At 45.0% G+C, this 3,993-nt stretch overlaps 1 non-coding gene across 1 annotated transcript; it reads right to left on the reverse strand.

Moving 5' to 3' along the window:
* Positions 1–3,633: 3,633 nt before the first annotated feature.
* TRNAE-UUC (transfer RNA glutamic acid (anticodon UUC)) lies at positions 3,634–3,705 on the reverse strand. The gene has a single exon. It is a non-coding gene; the product is annotated as a tRNA-Glu (tRNA).
* Positions 3,706–3,993: the final 288 nt, after the last annotated feature.

Genomic DNA, 3,993 nt, shown 5'->3' on the forward strand with positions numbered 1-3,993 from the left:
CCTGTGAGCTCTAGGGCACAGGGATGTCCTTTCCTCACAGAAACTCAGGGGACAGTTGTCATCCCTGCCTTGCTCAGAGTGTGACCCGGTGCTGCAACCAGAAACCTGTGCCTACACCAATCACCCCGCTCCTCTAAGACTGTAGGTGAGAGCCTGCACCAACTACTGGGACACCTCAGCTGAATCCATACAAGAAAAGTGAATAGATTCCTAGGCTCATATACCCAGTAACAGCTCTAGCCATCTGGTGACAGGATATTAGAGCTTCTAAGGCACCACTAATCAAGCTAGCTCACTTGAGCAGCCTATTTGGGCATATCAAAACAAAACAAAGCAAGAAGCTAGGACATAGCAAGCAAGCAAAAAATAAATTAAAACAATAACTTATAGATGGCTCAAAAAACAATAAAAAAAAAAATAGCCGATATCAAATCACATAAAGAAGCAGAACATGATCACTTCAACAAGCTCCCAAAACAAAGAATCAAGGAGTCTTCTGGACAAAGATGTATTCCTGGAATTACCAGAGGTAGAATACAAAAGATTAATACACAGAACTCTTCAAGAGATCAAGAAAGAGGTCAGGCCAAATGCAGAACAAGCCAAGGATCACACAGATAATGCAGTCGAGGAAATTAAGAAGGTTATTGAAGAGCATAATGACAAATTTAATAGGCTGCAAGAATCCATAGGGAGACAGAAATCAGAAATTCAGAACATTAACAATAAAATTTCAAAATTAGACAACTCAATAGGAAATCAGAGGAACAGAATTGAGGAACTGGATGTCAGAATTAGTGATAACACAGATAAACTCTTGGCACCAATATATTTCAAGAAAAAATCAGATGAAACTGAAGGGGGCACTCACAGCCCCAGAAGAAATGCTTTCTTGTCAACTAGAACTTGTTTCAGGATCTCCAGGCTGTGAAAACAGACAGGATTTTTACCAACATTAAGAAGACCATCAGCCATGGAATTCTCTCTCCCTCTAGTGTTTAGGATTGAATCGTGTCCTCCGAAGGGAAATATCAAAGTCCTAACCCCTATACCTGTGAATGTGACCTTTTGGGGGGTAATAGAGTTTTTCTTTGAAGATAGCCACTGTGGGTGGACTCAATTTCAACTCATAGTGGCCCTATTGGACAAAATAGAAGCCAACTGCCACATTTTTGCCCCACTCTTTGAAGAGAGTATCAGTTTCGTTATACTGGAGAAGGGTGGGTCCTACTCCTAATCCTTTCTGAGTGCTGTTTCATAATAGAGAAGAGACGTGCAGAGAGGGTCAGGCATAAGAGGTAAACAACATGTGATGTTCCCTCACCGACCAGTGAACACCAGGAGATACCCGGGGACTACCAACAAGGATGGTTCTTCCTGCATGAGCCACACCACTGCCCCACACCACTGAACTCCTAGAAATTTCACTGAGTTGGAAGGAGCCCCAATTTTGGTGGGATTTATTTCCCAACTCCTAGCATACAAGTGTTTTACCAGTAAGTCCAGAGTCATTCACACTTCCTCCTTACTGGGTCCAATCAGTGTAGGGTCATCAATGTAGTGGACCAGTGTGACGGTTTGTGAAATGGAAAGGCAATCAAGGTCCCTGAGGTCTAAATTAAGACATAGGGCTGGAGAGTTGATATATCACTGAGGTAGGACAGTTTAGGTATATTGCTAGCCTTTCCAGCTGAAGAAAAGCTGCTTATGGTTTTTCTTCAGAACTGAAAATGGGAAAACAGCATTGGTCAGACCAATAGCTGCATACCAGTTCCCAGGAGATATATGAATTTTCTCAAGCGATGAAACCACATGTGGAATGGGAGCTACAATTAGAGTCACCACTTGGTTAAGTTTACAGTAACCCTCTGTCTTTCTACAAGATCCATCTGTTTTTTCCACAGGCCCAATAGGTGAGCTGGATGGGGATGTGGTGGGAATCATGGCCCTTGCATTCTTCAAGCCCTCGATGGTGGCAATACTCTCTGCAATTCCTCCAAGAATGCAGTATTGCTTCTGGTTTACTATTTTCCTAGATCGGGGCAGTTCTAAAGGCTTCATCTTAGGGCTATCGTACCCTAATAGCCCCTATTCCTCCTGTCACATATCCAGTGTGGGGATTGTGTCACTTGCTGAGTAAATCTATTCTGAGTATGCATTTCGGAACTGGAGAAATCACTGTGGGATGGGTTTGGGGACACACTGGAACCACTGTGAGAAGAATCTGAGCTAAGAGTGCAATAAGAATCTCACCTTCATATGCCCCTACTCTGACTGGTGGGCCACAGTGATGTTTTGGGTTTCCTGGAACTAGTGTCAGTTAAGAGCCAGTATACAGGAATGCCCAAAAAGTCTGGTTATTTCCCTTTCTCCAATGAACAATCACTCTCAGAAAAGCCTGTAGATGACTTTGGGGAAGTCTGGGAGAAATGTAACAGCATAAATTTTTGGCAGTGCAGTGGGCCTTTCCTCAAGGAGACTTGGCTTCCCCTACATGTAAGGGATTCTGGGTCTGTAAACTGGCTCTAGGCTGGAAATTGATTGAGGGACTGCAACTCTATTCTGTTGATTCACGTTAGACTGCCGTTCCCTTGACCTAGAATTCTTCTGCTTGTGGAGATCAAGTAAACATTTAGTAGATTTCCTGTCTATTTCACTCCTAGGACACTATGACTCATTAGCCAACACCATAAGTCCATACAAGTCAGATTATCCTGATTACTGCTTTGACTCCACTGTCCATTGTGGTAACCACTAACCACTCCCACCTTGTCTTTGTCGATTGAGTCCTGCCACTTGGCCCCTACCACCATGGGGTCCAATCAGCCCCATTGTAGTTAGGTATTTTGACTCAGTTAGGGCAGTTCTCATTGTCAAAACTTACTCACATAAAGGAGCAATCACAGGATTCAAGGATGCTGTGACTTCCTTTGCAAATTTGTTTCTCACTGCTGTGAGTAGGGGCAAATGAGCATGTCTGTGGAGTATACAAATAATTTTTACTCAAAGGATTTGGACTTTTTCCCTGGTTCCTAAGAGGTAATCTCTAAACACCTAAGATTTTCCCAGTGACTGGAGTCTTTGTAATTTCTGGAGGGGCTCCAGGTCACACCTGAGAGTTTATGCTGAAGGGGCAAGAGGAGCGTCTTTGAGAGGACAAAGAGGAAAAGTTCCCAAGAGTCTAGTTTAGAGGGGTATTGCCAAAGGAAAGGAGGAACCAAAGGATCTTGAGATATCTGCAAGTTACTCTTAAATGGGGTACCAAATACATATATATGGAGGAATGACAAAACGAACATGGAAAATGTTCATTGGTAAATGTGCATGAAGAATATATAAAGTCACTACTCTTTCAACGTTTTTATATTTAAAATTGCTTTGAAAAGGAAGATTTGGAGCTCTTGTCCCAGGTTCTACTTTGTTCTCCTGAGATGAACATTCTGAAAGAGAAAGGTTAGTTTTCTAAGATGAGGACTACAGAAGCGGTGGCGGTTCCCGGTGGCCCAGAGCAGGATACAGCTGTTGGGGGCCTCAAGGCAATGAAGATCACCTCTCCAAGCCTGGGGGATGCTGGGACTTTTCTGCATGAAACAAGGCTAAAGAAGATTCCTGCGGAGGTGTCGCAAAACAGCTTTCCCTGACCGGGAATCGAACCCGGGTCGCGGCGGTGAAAGCGCCGAATCCTAGCCACTAGACCACCAGGGACCTGCTGGGAGGGCTCTCATCTCCCGCCTCCAGACAGTACATCTCTTTGCACCAAACTCGGGGAAGCCAGGACACCTGCCTTCTCGGATGCCTCCCTATTCTCCAGGGATCCTCCCCCAAGGCCTTTTCCTTCTTGCTTCTCCAAAACGCCAGACAGCGTGCCACACGCCAAGCGCTGTCAGGTCTCCGCAAGTTTCAGAGCGAGGTGGCTCTTCCCCGCCGCACCTCAGACCTGACCCAGACATGCACCTTTGCTAGGCGGCAGCGTGTGGGGAGACGGTGGCCGGG

Source organism: Elephas maximus, chromosome 3 (genome assembly GCF_024166365.1).
Source record: "Elephas maximus indicus isolate mEleMax1 chromosome 3, mEleMax1 primary haplotype, whole genome shotgun sequence".
NCBI classification, from domain to species: domain Eukaryota; kingdom Metazoa; phylum Chordata; class Mammalia; order Proboscidea; family Elephantidae; genus Elephas; species Elephas maximus.